The 21,038-nt window shown below is 40.4% G+C and overlaps 1 pseudogene; it reads left to right on the forward strand.

Annotated features, from left to right (window-relative positions):
* Positions 1-17,559: 17,559 nt before the first annotated feature.
* On the forward strand, positions 17,560-20,514 carry LOC108271623 (odorant receptor 131-2-like; annotated as a pseudogene).
* Positions 20,515-21,038: the final 524 nt, after the last annotated feature.

Below are 21,038 nucleotides of genomic sequence, written 5' to 3' on the forward strand. Positions count from 1 at the left end.
TGCTTCCAGCATGTGGTGCCAAAGTATCACAGTACATTGTACAGTGCAGGGGGCTTCTTGTTTCCCTGCAGTCTGGTTGCATTGCTTGTATCCATATCCTCCAATTTAAATAGGTCTGTTTCAGTCCTCCTTCCTGGTTTCTATATGCCAGCTGCCGTTTCTCCCATGGGCAAATCTGGCAGTTCCTTTTGCTGTTTCCTTTCTGTCCGCATCCCTATCATTCAAGTGGCTGTGACCTGGGGGCATTCTGTCTGAGGGCTTGCTGCTTGCCTCTTCCCTTGCTGTGGGGCCTGGGACCACATCTGCTACCTTGGGGCAGTTCTTGCTGATTGCCGAGGTGGACAAGTATCAGCGGCATTAGCACTGGTGCTGAACTGGGCTGCTGCATGTATATCTGTGGTTGTACTGGATATTGTGCTGGGGCCTATGCAGGTGGTGCGTACGTCTATACTGCTTGAGGTTGGTTGGGTACGGTGGGTACCATCACTGCTGCTTCCATCATTGGGGCTTGCATAGAGGCGTGCACTTTTCCAGCCTTTTCTTTTTATTTCTTAGCCTTTGTAAGTTCTCCTAGCTGTGTTCTATACAGCTGGGTCACATGCACTTCAGTGGTGTCCTTGGCTTCTTTCTTCTTCTTCCTATGTTGTTCTATGTGGTGTACAAGATGGGCCTGGAACATGATTCACCTCTGATTCTTCCATCACTGCTAGCAACAAGTTCCTTGTTTTCTCTTCCATACTTCTGAGGTTGTCTGGCCATTCATTCAGATCTTGTCTCTCGTGGGTGGCCATCCACCTGGTTTCTGAGTGTCTTCCTGCTCTCTAGTCTATCAGTGTCCTGTGTAATTTCTTCCTCTGCTTGTTGCATTCTCTTGCTCATCTCTGCAGCACTTTTCTCCAATAGTTTTTTCATTGTCTTTATCCTCTCTTCTGATTGTGGTATGCACTGGTTCACCTGGATGAGTATTTGCTCAAGCATCTCCATCAGCATTTGGTCTTTCTTCTTTCTGCCTCTAATTCAGATTCTATGTACAACATTCCATTTACCTTTCTTGCCACCAGTCTGTTTACATCCATCAGGTTACTGTCGTCTGGCATTGGTGGGTTCTGGTTGACTCCTGCCAGCGATTCGTCCATCTGTCGTGCACTTTCAGGCCGATTTTTGCTTGCAAGATTATTTGGTGTTGCTCTGTTTCTTGGCTGCATGTAGAGTTCTTCCGGTGAGTTGAATGCTACATTGTTGGCTGAATATCCCTTTCCCATTTCACTTGTTGTTGGGGCTGATGACATGCTGGTGGGTACCCCTACCTTCCTCAGGTAGCTGTTGCTTCCCTCCTTTAATTTACTCAGTTCAAGTTCTCTCTTGAACTCTCTGCAGTACTGCTCTGATCATTTACTGGTTCTCCCTCACAGCCTTCTTCCTCTCTCAATACCTTTATTCTTCCTGCTATTCTTCCCTCTATCTGCACTTCTCCCTCCATCCACTCTTCGTCTCTTTGAACTACCGCCATTTTGTGTTATATTAGGGTACAACCTTTCCTTTTCCCTGTGATGTTCTGCCTAAAGTGGGGTCTTTCCTCCTCATGTCTTTCACTCTCCTGCTTTCTTTTCCCTTCCTTCTCATCTCTCACTACTTTCTTTGCTGACTCTTCTCTCGTTCTTATCTCTCTTCCTTCCTCTTCAAACCAACTTAGCACCTCTAACTTCTTTACTCTCTTTCCCCTAGTCTTATCGTAATTTTTTCCTACTTTCCAATGTCTCATCATTTTTCTCACTTCTTGACACTGTTGTTCTGCAAATGTCCCTTCCTTAGGCCACTGCAACACTCCTTGAGTCCAGTCATGCCATTTTATCATACACTTTCTAAGGTACATTTTATCATCTTTATGTGTAGCCACCATTGTGTATGTCAGCTTTGGATGGCCAGACTTTTTTACCTTGCCCATGACACACCCTTGTTGAACCCTAGGAGTATTGCTCCTTTCCCCTGGATTTTGATTATGTCTTGACCAGACTAAATGAACGTTTATCCATCTAGCTGTTATCACTAGCCTTACTGGGTTCTTTCTTCTGTACCTTTCTGTGATTGAGGTAATTTTGTCTACTAATGTAGATACAGTAGTTCCCCTTTCCCACTCTACCTTCCTGAGGTCTACTGTAGCTAGTCCTGAGCAGTAGTAGCATTGGTCAGGTCTATCTTGAATTGGATCTAGTGGTTTGTCGTCTTTGTTATCTGGGTCCTTTATACATTGAAATCAAGGGATGGCAGCCTTAGTTGACCTCGGATCTTCCAGTAACCTTCTTAACCTTTGCAGTATCACACTAAGCAGCCTGGGTGTCCAGAGCCTTCTCAGCATTTCAGCCCAATTAACCTCAGGAAATTCAATCTGTAAATCATCTAAATGGTTCCCCAAAGTATCTTGTACACACTACAATACAATCAATATCTGAGAGTATCAAGCCAAATCTAATTATGCTGTATCCTAGAGTGTATTTTTCCAATCTGACTAAGTCAAAATGACATTAGCTTTCAGAAATTGCAGTATTATGTTCCCACTTTCATAGGACCAGCCTACCTAATTTCAGCATACCACGGTATTGCTATAAAGCAATACTAATCCTTTTTTTTTAAATAAAAGTGAATAAGTATAACAACAACAATAATAATAATAATAATAATAATAATAATAATAATAATAATAATAATAATAATAAAGGTAGACATCAGCAGTCAAATGCAAGTTTAAAAAAGTATGTCTTGAGTTCCAAAGGGAAGGAGCATAGACAGAAAAAGCCCTGTCACCCATAGATTTTAAGTGGGTTTGTGGAACAGTTAATAAATTACAGTCTGCGATTTGGGGTGTAAGGAATTAATAAAGCAGATATGTAATGAGAAACCAAGCTATGTAATGCTTTGTATGTCAGCATCATACTTTTCAAATCGACACAGAACCAGTGCAAGGACTCCAAAACAGGAGTAATATGATTGTATTTCCTGGTCCCAGTCAGGATCCTGGCAGCAGAGGTTTGTACATATTGCAGTTTATTGATTGTGGATTTAGACACTCCAGCTAACAGGGCATTACAGTAATCTAGCCGAGTGACAACAAATGAGTTAATCAGTTTTTCAGCTACAGAGAAGTTGTGAACTGCACCATCAGCCTCTATTATCTGAAGCAAAATGTCTTGGATTCTTTTTGCCTCTGGTTACTACCTGCTGGGCTGAGTTTCCTTTCAAAGGGAACTCAACGTTGCATTTAGCATAACACTATGGAAGCACCCTTGCACGCAAGACCGGTATCTGAAGCTTGTATAAAATCATGCCTCTATTTATTGACCCGCCATGTTCAGGTAACGTGGCAATTAAGCACGTCGCGTGATATATATATATATATATATATATATATATATATATATATATATATATATATATATATATATATATATATATATATACACACAGTATATCACAAAAGTGAGTACACCCCTCACATTTTTGTAAATATTTGATTATATCTTTTCATGTGACGACACTGAAGAAATGACACTTTGCTACAATGTAAAGTAGTGAGTGTACACCTTGTATAACAGTGTAAATTTGCTGTCCCCTCAAAATAACTCAACACACAGCCATTAATGTCTAAACCGCTGGCAACAAAAGTGAGTACACCCCTAAGTGAAAATGTCCAAATTGGACCCAAAGTGTCAATATTTTGTGTGGCCACTATTATTTTCCAGCACTGCCTTAACCCTCTTGGGCATGGAGTTCACCAGAGCTTCACAGGTTGCCACTGGATTCCTCTTCCACTCCTCCATGATGACATCATGGAGCTGGTGGATGTTAGAGACCTTGAGCTCCTCCACCTTCCGTTTGAGGATGCCCCACAGATGCTCAATAGGGATTAGGTCTGGAGACATGCTTGGCCAGTCCATCACTTTCACCCTCAGTCTTGGAGGTGTGTTTGGGGTCGTTATCATGCTGGAATTCTGCCCTGTGGCCCAGTCTCCAAAGGGAGGGGATCAGGCTCTGCTTCAGTATGTCACAGTACATGTTGGCATTCATGGTTCCCTCAATGAACTGTAGCTCCCCAGTGCCAGCAGCACTCATGCACCCCAGACCATGACACTCCCACCACCATGCTTGACTGTAGGCAAGACAGACTTGTCTTTGTACTCCTCAGCTGGTTGCCAACACACACGCTTGACACCATCTGGGCCAAATAAGTTTATCTTGGTCTCATCAGACCACAGGACATGGTTCCAGTAATCCATGTCCTCAGTCTGTTTGTCTTCAGCAAACTGTTTGTGGGCTTTCTTGTGCATCATCTTTAGAAGAGGATTCCTTCTGGGATGACAGCCATGCAGACCAATTTGATGCAGTGTGCGGCGTATGGTCTGAGCACTGACAGGCTGACCCCCACCCCTTCAACCTCTGCAGCAATGCTGGCAGCACTCATACATCTATTTCCCAAAGACAACCTCTGGATATGACGCTGAGCATGTGCACTCAACTTCTTTGGTCGATCATGGCGAGGCCTGTTCTGAGTGGAACCTGTCCTGTTAAACCGCTGTATGGTCTTGGCCACCGTACTGCAACTCAGTGTTGGGGTCTTGGCAATCTTCTTATAGCCTAGGCCATCTTTATGTAGAGCAACAATTCTTTTTTTCAGATCCTCAGAAAGTTCTTTGCTATGAGGTGCCATATTGAAATTCCAGTGACCAGTATGAGGGAGTGTGAGAGTGATGACACCAAATTTAACACACCTGCTCCCCATTCACACCTGAGACCTTGTAACACTAACAAGTCACATGACACCGGGGAGGGAAAATGGCTAATTGGGCCCAATTTGGACATTTTCACTTAGGGGTGTACTCACTTTTGTTGCCAGCGGTTTAGACATTAATGGCTGTGTGTTGAGTATTTTGAGCAGACAGCAAATTTACACTGTTACACAAGCTGTACACTCACTACTTTACATTGTAGCAAAGTGTCATTTCTTCAGTGTTGTCATATGAAAAGATATAATCAAATATTTACAAAAATGTGAGGAGTGTACTCCCTTTTGTGAGATACTGTATATATATATATATATATATATATATATATATATATATATACATATATATATATATATATATATATATATATATATATATATATATATATATGGCACCTGTGAACTGTGCCGTCAGCCTTATTATGTTCAGCAAGAATGCATAGACACTTCATTTCCTCTCTATATTTTCTCAAAATCTCTGAACTTTTCTATCCCTTTTTAAAAGAAAAAAAAAGAGAAAGAAAAAATGAGCGAGAGAGAATTCAGAAACTGTGTTACACCTTGCTCCCGTTTCATCATGGGAGGAGACGGACACGCTTTCTGTGTGAAGTGTTTAGGGATGGAGCATGCGATGGTAGCCCTTTTGGGGGATGACTGTCAGCACTGTGAATGTTTTACGATTAGGCAGCTCCGCTCGTGACTCGCTCTCTTCTCGTCTGAAGGGAGTTGGGTTTCAGAGCCTCGTGGATCTGGGCCTACCGCTGCTAAGGCAGCCAGCCGGCTCAGGTCCTGGGGATCTCGTATGGATTTGGAAGAGGAGCCGGAGATCTCTTGCTCTGGGTCCGGCTGTCCACCTGACTTTGGAGCTCGCGTCGTGACTCCTCCTTCTTGTGTTATGTGAAAGTTAAATGTTAAGCAAAGTTAACATTTTTGGCTGTCATACAACACACCATGTTTGGAGAAGAAATGGCACTGTCATCACTCTAAAAACACTATACCAACAGTGAAGTTTGGAGGTGGAAGCATCGTGGTGTGGGGCTGTTTTTCCTTGCATGGTACTGGCAGACTTCATATAATTGAAAGAACTATGAATGGAGCCCTTTAGTGGGAGATTCTTCAGAAGAATCTGCTGCCATCCTCCAGGATGATGAAGATGAGAGGTGGGTGGACCTTCCAGCAGGCAAACAGATCCAAAGCATACAGTAAAGGAAACTCTCAATTGGTTTCAGAGAAAAAACATCAATGTGTTAGAATGGACAAGTCAATCACCTGACTCGAATCCAATTGATCAAGATTTAAAGACAATATGTTGTAGAAGAATGGGCCAAAATTACACCTGAAGACTGCGGCCCATTAATTTCTTCATACAGGAAGCATCTTGAAGCTGTCATTACATACAAAGACTGCTCCACTAAGTATTAAATAAATTTCAGTTAGCGTGTTCAATACTTTTTCACTGTGTGATTCCTCTTTATTACACATAACTTTGTATATGGACTTTAATGTATGGATTTCTTTATAGTTCCAAATTTCTTGAGTTAATACAAAAGTCTGGTGAAAATTTCATGTGAATAACCTATATTTTCTATATTTCTTTTCAGTAAATATATTTACTGGAAAAAAAAAAATGTTGATACATTCAATACTTATTTCCTCCACTGTATTTTCCAATCAACATAATTTTGTAGCTTACTCTATTTTCTCTGGGAGATCAAGACAGTGTGCTGTGGTTATAATCTCATCCTCCTCTTCACTATTTTCAGGCGCATACACCTTCATGTATTCTCTACCAATAAGAAGACAGCATGCACAAATTTAAAAATTTACAAATTCCATGCTCCCAAGCACCTACAGAAAATATTTTATAAAACAAACAAACCTGTAACACCGATTCTCTGTTGCAACATGGTCTGAAGTACCTGGACGGTTATCCTCTGAATCTGACAGCATTATCTGAAAACAGAAATCTGCTTTTATCAAGAGCTGTAATTTTATATAGAACGTTATACCACAGCTAGGTGTGCATGAAACTACAACACTATGTAAAATGTAAATAAGAACAGAATGCAATGATTTGCAAATGACATAAACCCATATGTTATTCACAATAGAACACAGAAAACGTTCTCATATCAAGCAAAATTTTCTCTTTGCAAATGTGGTGAAATGCTGCAAAAAAAACCAAACATGTTCTAGCTATGTTATCGCTGTCTAGCTAGCCTATAATAATACCTGTAAGGTCTGTTGATAGGGATGTAATCGGTTTCTGTCATGTCTTTTAAAACTTTGAGATTTTTTCCACATGAACTGCAGAAATTGGGAAGAACGGCATATTTTAAACCGAAGTACGGACAAAAAAATATTAAAACATATATACACCGATTGACTTTCCAGTACTAGCAGCGATGCAGCCTGCAGAAAGTGGTGGAGTCCATATGGCAGAAGTTTGGCCAAGCAGGACTGCACATGTGTTCGCCTGCAAGGAGACAACACACCGGGGTTCGCCCTCACTCCTCCCGCACAATTAGGGCTGGACACCATGGTGCACATGTGGCCAACGTCACTTCTGTACGCCCCCCCCCATTGCTCTGCTCCCACAATTTCTAGCGAGAGTTCGCCAAGACAGTCTATGTCTGCTGCTAATAGAACCTTAATGACCAGCTCGAATATGGTTCTCAGTGATAATATCCTTGCTAGATGGCAATTCTTGGAAGATTCCCATCTGCAGGGATCCACTGTAGCTCCCCAGTGCCGGCAGCACTCATGCAGCCCCAGACCATGACACTCCCACCACCATGCTTGACTGTAAGCAAGACACACTTGTCTTTGTACTGCTCACCTGGTTGCCGCCACACACGCTTGACACCATCTGAACCAAATAAGTTTATCTTGGTCTCATCAGACCACAGGACATGATTCCAGTAATCCATGATTCCAGAAGTCTGCTTGTCAGCAAACTGTTTGTGAGCTTTCTTGTGCATCATCTTTAGAAGAGGCTTCCTTCTGGGACAACAACCATGCATTACAAGTAGAGATGGGCGAAATGCCTATAGAAATTAGAAGGCTCAAGTTAAAGATGAGATACCAGACTAATCTAAAAGGTCATTCCAGTTAAGATAGTCTTGAATGATTGCTGGGAATATGAGTATAAAAAATAAACAAGCTTTGGATGGACAGCCAATAAGGAGGCACAGAATATAGGAATAAGTGAAATCAGCATTGTCCCTTCTGAGGTTATGTCAGCAATACCTGCTTGGTTTTTCCCTGTGCCTCTAGTGGACATTCAGTTATATGAAGAAAAGCATAACAAAGAAAGGAATATGTTAGAAAGTTTAGCAGTACAACAATATATTGATCAAACATACTATAGCATAGTGAAAATATATACAGATGGCTCAAAGGATCCAGATTCTGGAATTACAGCAGAAGCAGTTTTCATACCCCATTTTAAAGTTAAAATCTAAAAAAGAATCTCTGATCATATTTCTGTATTTACCACAGAATTAATAGCAATATTCCTAGCACTTACATGGTTAGAAGAAGTACAACCTACAAGGTCAGTGATATGTACAGACTAGCCTTCAGTTATCAACAGTTTGTATCAAGAGAAAATTTGATATATGAAGTGATGCACGGTCTATTTAGAATAAGACAATCTAGACATATAGTAAACTTCTTCCATCACATATAGGTGTAAAAGGAAATGAGGAGGCAGACCATCTGGCTAAGCAGGTTTTGAAACATACACAAATTGACATAAATTAAACAGTCTTTAAGTAAAACAGAATTAAAAGGATTAATGGCGAATGAAATTGGAAAGATATGGCAGAAAGAGTGGGATGGTGGAACTAAAGGTAGACACTTGCATCACATTCAAGAAAAAGTTAGTCTAGAAAGAAGAAAATTTGGAAACAGGAAAAAGGATGTTTTAATTTAAAGAATGTGTATTGGACATTGAACATTAAATAAGTGTTTGTACAGAATAGGAAAACATGAGAATGGTAAATGTGACAAATGTGGTCAAGAAGAATCAGTAGAACATGTAATTACAACATGTGATGCATATAATAAAGCAGGATTTACTCTAATTTCAAGCTTTAAGATCTCTGGGAGTAAAGAATGTGTCACTTCAGGTTTTGTTAGGAAGCTGTCCAAAGCTATCAAGAATTTATTAAGAATTATTTAATTACTTAAAAGATACAAGATTGATCAACAGAATATAAGATACTTTTTTTGTTTGTTCATTTTTTTGTTTTGTCTTTTTCCCCAATTTCTAAACCATTTAGAGCTCCACACTCCAATCCAGTAGGTGGTGGGAATGCACCATTTAAGTTGGATTGCCAACCGCCATAAAACACCAGAAGAAGAAGAAAAATTCAGTGCATGCTCTGTGAATGGTTCGAAAATTGTCACTTATCAAACATGGATTCTTCCATGTATATTCAGTTTTTAGTCCTGGTTTGCAGTGAAGAACAAGGTCTGTGTTGTACTGAGTTAATTTACCTGTTTGTAAATTAGAAAAGTTTGTACATGCATTGTGCTGACTCATTGTATTGTTTACATGGCATGGTCTCTGTCACCATGCGTAATAATACTTTGTTATAAAATGGTGAAACTGTGTAATGTAAATGGTTTATTTTTTGATTAAACATTAATTTGTTAATTTGTTTACACATTAATTTGTAATGAATTCCACAGGTAATCATCTGGCAAAAAAGCAGCCATATAATTCTCTTTGAAAGATTGACAATCTCTGACTCTGCTTCTTTTTGCCTTCCACCAGCTCAGGGCGAGCCATCTCAGGACTGTGCTCAACATTCTCACAAGCTCCACACTGGGAAGAGGTCTGATCCAGGAAGTTTTCACATTGCTCTATGAAGTTGAGCAAGCCCGCCGTCTCACAAGAATCATTGAAGGCAAGAAACTCCAGTCAGATGGGCGGTCATCCATAGAATGAGGATGCCACATCTGAGGAGGAGGTATGGGAGGGTGGAATGTCAGCAGGTGGATTGATGTCATAGGTGGCACTCAAGTTGGATGGTGTGATTCTATCTCTAGGTGCAGGTACCAGTGTTTTGGAGCATGGATGGAAGAAAAGTTGGATGTAGCATGTAGATTGCATGTAGTCTGCATGTAGTCTGCATGTAGTCTGCATGTAGATTGCATGTAGTCTGTATGTAGATTGCATGTAGTCTGTAGAGAGTAGTACTGCTAGTCTGTCTGAGTGTCTTTATCTGACTCCCATTTAGCATCTCTCCGCAGGAAACAATCTACAATCACCCTCTCCAATGTCTCCTGGGACCTTTGAAAATTGTCTTACATCTGTGCTAAGCTAGCATCCACAGCGTCCCTGAAACTGGCTTGTTAAGTGTGCTGTTTATGGATTGTTTGAAGTCTATGTCTATAGTTTGAACTTTTTCTCAATAAATCCACTTTAAGTTGGTCAATTTCTGCTTGCATATTTTGTCCACAACCAACATTCACCACATTATCATTATTACAATCATCAATGGACTGTTCGTCATCAGAAATGTACAGAGAGCTTATCACTGAAGTTATTTCTATTGTAAGATTGCATCAGGTAACAAATGAACCCACCATAAAATCCACATTCTGATTATTAGCCATTTCATCCCTTTGTGCATTTGTAATAATATCTTTGGCATCGGTATTTATAACAGGAATAGAATGAATCCTTTCAGTAACCTCCACATATTTATTTTCCTTAGATATACCAATAAAAGATGCCCCCATACTACCACTACTATACCACCACTGTGAAACACTTGTCAAGACCACCACTGAGTTTATGCCAACCAGGGGATTTCTTAACTGTCTGTTCTGGAACATAACAGCCAACGGCAAACTGTTACACCCAGCGTGTATTATACATGTGATACAGGTGCAAGATGAAATAAACAAACATTCAGAAATTGCAAAAAGTCATAGTACAATGGCTGCAAACAGATACGAAATTATAAAAATATATGCATCTAAAGATTTACGATTGGGTGTATGTGACCCCCCCCCCCCCCCCAACACACAGTTGAGTCCACAAAAAAGAGAAAAAAATCAGACAAATTCAAAATTGATAGGCATTATCTAAGAGGCACATAGCCAACATTCACAATGTACCTGTAATCACAATTTGTTTTATTTGGATTTAGAAAAATCCTTGAGGATTTAATTAACAACTGTGTCACACAAAGTCAAGAAAGATTTTCTGTTAAAGGTAAGGCTTATTTACTATTATATGTGGACAAAAATGTGACGCTGTTGTCGATTTGGTATTTGTGGAAGGAGTTTCTGTTTTAACTGGTTGCTCAGTTAGTACTGCTTGTAATGGCAGTGTATGTTTTGCTGTGTTTTGCGTTTCACTGGTGTGCGTCCCTGTGGTGCTGAATTCATCTGTTGATATGGATGCTTGCAACAGTGATTCTTGAGTTTAGCTTATTTGATACATGCGTTCAATTATTTTTTTTTTATACATACTCTGTAATGGTTTTGCATATAGTCCTAATACAGGCCATTTATGGCAGAAATAATCATATATAGCATGACGTTGCATTGCCATGTGAGCTGCATTCAGATTTGAGCATCAGAAAGCACTAGGCATTTGTAGGCCAATGTCTGTCTATGGTATCAGGTTTTTCTGGTTGGGTCTTACATTTTTCTGTAATATGTGTTGTGAGCCTATACTTTAGCTATTTGTTCATGTAGACCTATGGTCTATGTATTGGTAGCCTATGGTAATAACTATTTCTGGCCTAATGTACATGAATGAATGTATACTGTATATGAGTGTAAATTCATTCCCCATTGACCCTGGCCATCGCATTTAAATTTGTAGTAATTCAATAGTAGCATTTATTCTGGTATATTCAAGCTGATCTGTGACTCATTTAATTGCAATACAAACAGTGGGCCTTATATACCAAGCTGGATACTAATGGATTTATTTGTAACTTGTACATACAAGAGTTTACACAAGAAATTTGGTATTAGTTCAAAATCATATAAATTTGGAAAAAAAAAAAACGTTTGTATTGTACTCATGCGCCTGAGTGTGTGCAAATTCACACATTAGAAGACTGACCAATGTAAACCTTGACTCAAATCATATAATTTGCATGGATTACAGCACTTTTATATATAGCACCCTTATCCAGAACAACTTATATAGTCCTCTCTGAAAGTATTGGGACAGCAGGGACAATTAATTTATTTTTGTTTACACTGAAGACATTTGGGTTTGAGCTCAAAAGATGAATATGAGGCAATAGATCAGAATTTCAGATTTTATTTCCTCATATTTTCATCTGGATGTTTTAAACAACTTAGACCATGGCACCTTTTGTTTGAACTCACCCATTTTTTCAAGTGATCAAAATATTGGAACACATGACTGACAGGTGTTTCTTGCTGCACAGGTGTGTTCTGTTAAATTGATTGTTTAAAGGATTAATAGCTCTGAATGTTTACTCTTGGTTGGAGCCCTAGATTTAATCTGTGCATGCATTTTTTGTTAAAAAGTATAAAACAACATGAACATCAGAGAGTTTTTGATGGGAGAAGAGCAAGCCATTTTGAAGCTAAGAAAAAGGGGAACATCTATCAGTCATTGCACAAGCACTGGGCATAGCCAATACATCAATTGGAAAGTCCTGAAAAAGAAAGGAACCACTTGGCTAGGGTTAGGGTTACTAACAACCAGAGATGTAATAGGTTGGCCTTAAAAAAAACAACAGCAGTTGATGACAGAAACACTGCGCGAGCTGTGAAGAACAATCCAAAAATAACAGTTAATGACATAACCAACGTCCTTCATAGGGCAAGTGTGAAGGTTTCACAGTCCTTCATTCGAAGAAGACTTCAAACACAGAAATGTAGAAGACATACCACATGATGCAAACCACTCATCAGGAGTAAGAATCAGAAGGCCAGATTCAAATTAACAAAGAAATACAAAAGTTCTGGAACCAAGATTAATTTCTACGAAATTGGTGGAAAGGCCAGTGTGTGGAGACAGAATGGATCTGCTCATGATCCAAAACATAGAAGCTTATCAGTAAATCATGGTAGCGTCATGGTGCCAGCTTGCATGGCTGCTTCTGGAATAGGCTCATTAATCTTTATTGATGATGAAACTCATGATGGTAGCAGCAGAATTAATTCAGAAGTCTACAGAAACATTCTGTCTGCCAGTTTACAGAGAAATGCATCCAATCTAATTGGGAGGTGCTTCATCAACCAACAAGATAATGACTCAAAGTACACTGCCGACATAACAAAGGACTTCATCAGGGGGAGAAGTGGAAGGTTTTAGACTGGCCATATCAATCACCAGACCATAACCCAGTTGAGCATACATTTCACCTCCTGAAAAGGAGACCAAAGGGAGAAAACCCCCAAAAGCAACAACAACTGAAAGAAGCTGTGCTAAAAGCCTGGAAAACCATAACAAAAGATAAATTCAACAGTTTGGTGATATCCGTGGGGCACCAGCTTGATGCAGTTATTGCAAGCAAGGTATATGCACCAAAATATTAAGTGTTATTCACTTTAAAACTATCTGTTCCTATACTTTTGCTCACCTAAAAATGTGGTGGTCTGCTACCAAAGGTGCCTTGTTTTAAGTTGTTTAACACATCTAAATGTAAATATATATATTTTTTTAAAAATGAAAGCTGAAATTCTGATCTATCATCTCAAATTCATCTTTTGATCCCAAACCCAAATGTCTTCAATATATATATATATATATATATATATATATATATATATATATATATATATATATATATATATATATATATATATATATCTCAAAAACACATCCTCATGTTAGTTCACTAGTTCAGGAACTAAGAATACCACTGAGAAAACCAGCACTTTTATATTATTGGCATTAATTAAAGAATATGAATAATAAAGAAAGTGAGCCAGTACACACCCATAAATTAAGACAAATAAAACAAATCTTTCAAGTATAACAAAAGAAGTGTCTCCACATAAATGGAGGATGGGCTGGTCTGTCCACACAAAACCAGTTGCTGTATACAAATGCTTCAGCTGATGGAAGATATAACTCTCGCTTATTATTATTATTATTATTATTATTATTATTATTATTATATATTTTTATTGGCATAGTAGTGTCAAATTAACTTCCATTTTGTCGTTTCTGCCTTTACTTTCTTCATTAATTTCATGTTCTCAGCATAGGTATAAAAGAAAATATGAGATGAAGCTCTTATGACAAAAACTAAGGTTTAAGCTTTAAACACTTTTATTCTGCCTTGTTCTGCTCAGTTCAAAAGAACTTGAATATAATCACAATATTTTAACATTTAGGTATGGGTAGGTATGGTTGCTTAAAACTTATTGTTTTATTAACAATAATAGTATTTCAGTATTTCAACCATAGCATAAGCTTAAAGATTTAAGGCAAACACTGGTGTGATTTTGTAAACATCCTTATTTGTTAACAGCCCTTATTATAACTTTCTCCTCTGCTAAATGCGCATTTGATCAGCACTAGTGCCTTAGTTGAAGTGTTTTCAATCTCCACACACACTATCAAAAGCTAAGCTATCAAGAGAACAAAACAAACCTAATAGGAGATAAATGGTTCAAAGAAGCTATTTTCTACATCCTGAACATTTCTAATTATCTCTGTGGACTATTTTTTAATTAGTTCCAGAAATGGATTGTGTATTTTTCAAAAACAAGTATTCCTGGTTGGGCTGTCCTTTGCCTATTCTTCTTAATGAGAGGTGGAGACGCAAGACTGTTCTTATGCTGCAGCTCTCGTACCCAATACCCAGTGGATGTTGGGAAATGTCAGAGGGTCCCACTAGCTTTAGTTAATTAGCCTACAGGCTTGCATCAAGGTCTGACTTTTAGCATTGGGGAAAAACACGTATAAAACTTTTTCTTCCTACTGAAGCATATGTTCAGTAGAATAATCCTCCCGGAGTGCCATGAAACATCCATCTCCATCGGCGGCCCCAGCCCCCTGGGCAAAATGTCCCAAGTAGAGCCAGCAAACCGCACGGCTTTCTTAACAAAACAAAAAAGCAGAGCGACCTTCGCGGCAGGACAGGAAAGCAGAGTGACGTCCTCCACGGAACAGGAAATCGGAGCGACGTCCCCAGCTGAACAGGAAAGCAGATGGACGTCCCCAGCTGAAAAGGAAATCGGAGCGACTTCCTCGGCAGAGCAGGGAAGCGGAGCGACTTCCTCGGCGGAGCAGGGAAGCGGAGCGACGTCCTCGTCGGAGCAGGGAAGCGGAGCGACGTACTCGGCGGAGCATGAAAGCGGAACGACGTCCTCGGCTGAACAGGAGGGCAGAGCGACGTCCTCGGCTGAACAGGAGGGCAGAGCGACGTCCTCGGCTGAACAGGAGGGCAGAGCGACGTCCTCGGCTGAACAGGAGGGCAGAGCGACGTCCTCGGCTGAACAGGAGGGCAGAGCAACGTACGCAGCAGTGCAGGGAAACAGAGAGACGTACGCAGCCGTGCAGGGAAACAGAGCGACATCTGCCGTGGAATAGGAAAGCGGAATGAAGTTCCCAGCAGAACAGGAAAGTGTAGTGATGTCCTTGGCTGAGCAGGAAAGCAGAGTAACGTACTCAGCGGAGCCTGCAGGCTGAACTTGGCTGGTCATGTCAGCAGACTGGGACGTGAGTAGAGCTTGGTTGTCCGTGTCAACAGACACTTGGTTGTGCATGTCAGCAGACGTGGACGTGAGCAGAGCTTGGTTGTCTGTTTCAGCAAACTTAGGCGTGTGCAGAACTTGGTTGTCCCTGTCAGCTGACTCGGGCGTGAGCAGAACGCGGTCGGCCGTGTCAGCTGACTCGGGCGTGAGCAGAACGCGGTCGGCTGTGTCAGCTGACTCGGGCGTGAGCAGAACGCGGTCGGCCGTGTCAGCCGACTCTGGCTTCAGCAGGGCTTTGTCGGCCGTGTCAGCAGACTCGGGCTTGAGCAGGGCTTGGTCGGCCGTGTCGGCTGACTTGATGTGAGCAGGGCTTGGTCGGTCATGTTGGCTGACATGGACATGAGCAGGGCTTGGCTGTACGTGTTAACGGACACTTGGGACAGTAACTGGGCTTTACAGTGGATCTGTGGAGCTGAGACCCCCTTCTGAACCTCAGGCTGGAGCTCTGGTGCTGGGGCCTCCATGTTGACCTCTGGCAGGAGCTTGGCAGGTGAGACCTCTTCGTGGGTCTCAGGTTCGAGCTCTGGTTCTGAGGTCGCTACGTTGACTTCTGGCTGTAGTGTCATAGGGACTTTTCTGTGTAGATGCTTGTGCTGACGCCAGCTGCTCTTGAAGCATTCCTTGGAGCAGAAAAATGCTTCCTGGAGACCCAGCTTCTTGCAGGTGGGACATTGGAGCGGAGATACTTTCCCGCAGCCCTCAGTCATACATCTCGGAGAAACCTTCCCCGCGTTGGCCGGAACCTGAAGCGGATCGGTGGAGACTGCCCTGTCCATCCCCTCATAATAGAGGTTGAATGGCGGGTCAGCCTGGGGCTGTCCGTTGACTCCCCACCCCAATAAATCCAGATCATGAAGCTGTCCTGTCTGCGTGAACTCCTCACTAAAAAGTTCCAAAAACTGAGTGACCCAGTACTCACAAGCTGCTCTGCCCAGTCACGGGCCGGACCGCAAAACCTGTACACCAAGAACCCGATCCACTGTCTCTTAGTAGGCTTGGGATACGCCAGGCTGCAGAAATATTCCTGGCAGCTGAAGAGAAACTCCAGCGGGTAGCTCCCCAATCCCGCTGTCTCTGGCGGAAGTTTGACGTCGTACCTTTGAGGGAACTGCATGGACGAAAAATGCGGCCAGTAATCCGAGCGTTTCCCGATGAGGTACTGTCCTGCTATTTCCCTGGTTTCTGTAGCTTGATATCTCTCTCGTCCTCATGCTGCATCCATGGTGCGGCGGAATATTCTTTCACGTAGCGTGACGCAACAGAGATAAGGACGGATGCAATCGCAGGTTAACAGTTTTATTGAGAGACACAGGCAGGTAAATCCAAAACATGATCCAAAACGTAATCCACAAACATGCAAGAGGTCAGGAGATCGGCAAACAGGCATAAACGGGGCAAGGCAGGAAACTATGTCATGGTCACGGAAAACAAGGTCGAGATACAAAACATGAAACATAAGCTATGACTGTGAACTGGGAGCGGAGAAACCAGCGTGAACTAAACAGATGAATCTAAACATGAAACATGACATGAGCTATGACTATGGTTAACTATGGAAAGGACTCTAAACTAATCTACTCTAATATAGCTTATCTAAGTTACTTATCCATCTAATATTCCGCGCCGTGTGCTGGGAGGCGCGCGGTATATATACAAACATAATCAGCGTTGTAATGGCTGACGGCTGAGGGCAATCCAGACACACGTGAAACAACAACCAATGACAGAACAGGGAGGAGACATAACAGAAACATAAACAAATGCACGTGTCGAAATGTCACGATTGTCAACAAGGGAAAAGCAGGTGCACCTGCTCATGCACGTGCGCTCACATGCTCCACAGCACGCTGCTTAAAGGGGAAATCGTGACAAAAATTTGTGAACCTTTTTAGCATTTTCTATATCTCTGCATAAATATTACCTAAAACATCATCAGATAGTCCAAAAAGTAGACAACAAATACAAATATCCACTGGTGGTGACAGCAGTACACGATGAACTCCTACATGTACAGTAACATCACACAAACTAAGGCAAGGGAAAGATATATCACAGCTATGCCCATGAATGTGATACTCGTCACTTTATATTTTTCTATCAAGTACATTAAGGGTACACTTGTCCACACCTTTCTCAGGTACGAAATCTTCAGTGACAATCCTCACTACGTCCTCGTTATACATAGTCATGTGAAAAAATAAGTACACCCCATGGAATTTGTTGTTTTTTTTGAAAATTTGGACAAGCAAACATTTGATCATCTTTGAAACAGTGCTCATTAATTAAGTTGATATACTTAAACAAAACCACAAGGAAAATTTGCTTTTTCAATCATTTATTCAACAGAAATATCAATAGGTTTGATATTCTTCTGTGGAAAAAGTAAGTACACCTTTGGGCTCAAAAGCTAGTATTGCCCCCTTTACCAGAAATAAGTTCTTGTAGGTGTGTTGCATAATTGTCCACCAGTCTCTGACATCAGCTTGCTGGAATTTTTTACCACTCTTCCATGCAACATTTCAGTTGCAAGATGTTTGAGGATATTCTTGCATGTACTGCCTGTTTCAAATCCCCCGACAACATTTCAATGGGATCCAAATCCGAGCTATGATTAGGCCATTACATAACCCTCCATGTTTTCTTTTTGAGCCATTCCTTGGTGGATTTGCTGGTGTGCTTAATATCATTATCCTATTGAAACGGCCACTTTTGGTTGACATTATCTTCAAGCATTTTTTATATGATGTAGAATTCATAGTTGAATCAATGAATGCAAGCTGTGTCAGCAAATGCAAGCTCTGAGTCAGCAAAGCAACCCTTAACCATAAGAGTTCCTCCACCGTGCTTCACAGATGGTATGAGGTGCTTCTCCTGAAAAGCTGTCTTTGGTCTGTGCCAAACATGTCCACTGTTAATATGGCCAAACAAACCTTTGATTCATCTGTCCAGAGCACATTACTGCAAAAAGGCCTAGCTTTTGCCTATATGCTCATTGGCAAACTGTAGTCTTGCTTTAATGTTCTTTTTAGACAGCAAAAGCTTTTTCCTGGCACACGTCCCATACAGGTCAAATTGGTGCAATCTCTGTTTGATTGTAGAAGCATGCACTTTTCAAAGTTGGAAGACTTACTAGCAGATCCTGTGATGAAATTTTGGCATTCCTGGAGAGTTCTTTTTGTATCAGACGGTCTGCTCTTGGGTTGAATTTGCTGGGAAGGCCAGTCCTGGACAATTTGGCAATCGTTTGAAATCTGCACCTCTTGTAAATTATTTTATTTACAGTGGAATGATGTATTTCAAATAATTTTGAGATTATTTTTGATTTAATTTTATTTATTTATTTTTTTAAATTCATTTTTAAATCCCTTACGAGATTAAGGTATCCACAACCTTTTTTTTTTTTTTTTTTTTTTTTTTTTTCCTGAAGACCTTACAGAACTCTTTAGATCTTGGCATAATGACATCACACACCTCAATAGCAATGGGAACACCAGACACTACATATGTGAGAGCTTTAAATAACACTTGCACTCCCTAAGCAGGTGCTGGTCACCGGCAGTCAATCTTGAACACCTGATTCAAATTATATGGATTTGAAGGTGTGATAAATGTAGGGGTGTGCTTACTTTTTCCATGTGACTGATCTGTTTTTTTGTTCATTTAAATAGTGAAAATTACTACAAAACATACATTTTGTGTCATTTGATAGTGCATTAACTTCAATAATAGGCACTGTTTCAAAGAGAATCAAATGTTTGCTTGTACAAATATGTCAAAAAGCCAACAATTTCCATGGGGTGTTTTTACACATGAATATATGGTTGTGAATGACATGATCCAGTTGACAAATGCTGCAATACTGCAACTTATTTCATAGATTTTTAAAATATGATTAATGTCTCTTTCTTTTGTTTGCTTTTAATGATTGTGGTATTCACCACCCTCAACACTCCACTGAATCTTGCTGGTATGTGTCACGATCTTGCCTGTAGACAGCGCTGCAGCACGCTTGGAGAGCTGGAGTGCGTGTGCGTGCACGAGCCAGGTGCGGGAATGCTCAGCTAGCGCATGCTCTTTGAATGTTGATAACTGTGACATTGTTTACTGTGGACACTGTTTATTTTGTTTCTGTTCTGTCTCCTCCCTGTTTTGTCATTGGTTGTTGTTCAAGGGTGTGTCTTCATTGGTTTTAGCTGTCCGCATTAAACGATGATTATGTTTGTTATATATACCCTTCACCTCCCAGTATACAGCACGGAGTATTATGTTAGTTAAGTTACCTTGATGGATAGTTTAGTTTAACATAGATTAGTTTTCGATACCATGATGTTGTTTCCCGCCTCTTGTTTCCCTGTTCACGTTTCATGTTTTATGTTTTGACCTCGTTTCTTGTGACCTCGCTTTTGATTCCTGTCTAGCCCAGTTTATGCTTGTTTGCCGATCGCTTGACCCATTGACTGTTTCCGATTACGCCTCTGTGTCATGCTTTGGATTTGTTTGCCTGCCTCCTTTAATAAAATGTCTTTACCTGCACTTGCTTCTGTACTCAACTCCCTTAACTCTCAGGACATAACAGTATGGCCATAGAATATTATATAGCTATCTGTAACCCATTATATCATACTCAGCTTTGTTCTGTGAGAACAACATATATCTTGATCAGCCTTATCTGGTTCCTGGGTTCAATTCCCCTTCTGCCAGATCTGTTCATCCTTCTAGCCACTGAGCCTTCAGAATTCTTTTATTCTCCAATCATCTGCAATCGAGACTTTGTGTTACTCCACCCATATCTGGTGGAGAAAAAGAACATCTCACATCTGGTCTACCTATCATTTGCCTGACTTACTTTTGTCTATACATATTTCAGGCTCATTTTTGCTGCTAAGGCCAGTGGCTCACATGCCATGAAGGCTCGCAACACTATCATCTTACATGGTTTGCAACTTTTGTTTTGTATGTTCACGTACATTCACGTACACATGGGTTGCAACCTCTCTTTTTGCCATGTTTACATTTGAACTGAAGTATATAAATTCTCAACTCAAGAGAAAACAGAATTTGCTGCTGTGTGCCCCTTTTTATAGTCTATTTTATTGTGGTATATTCTGTTTATTTAGTTTGAAGGAAAAAAAGAAATCATTAGATGTAAATATATATAAATATATTTAAATTGTAAATCAAGTATTTATGTACAATAGAGTGAGAAAAGAATGTTTTGAACAGGAATTACAGACAAAAGGAGAACAACTACAAGAACATTCACATTCTATGGGAGACCCATATGTGTTACATGAAGCCATAGCTCATTTTCCAAAGATTACCAGTAATACAAAGTTTACCAGGCAGACTACAAATTGTCTACAATTGACTACAAAAAATCCATAAATTAAACCTGTGATAAGATATATTTTCAATATAATACTCTATAATATGTAAAAACTCGTTGCAAAGACAATGAAAGACGACTTTGCCAGATTTGGTTGAAAAGTGAAAGTGAAAAGCCATTTATCTTTCAGGTCATTGAAAAAACATAAGAAGACAT

The sequence above is a fragment of the Ictalurus punctatus genome, chromosome 11, assembly GCF_001660625.3.
Source record: "Ictalurus punctatus breed USDA103 chromosome 11, Coco_2.0, whole genome shotgun sequence".
Lineage (NCBI taxonomy): Eukaryota > Metazoa > Chordata > Actinopteri > Siluriformes > Ictaluridae > Ictalurus > Ictalurus punctatus.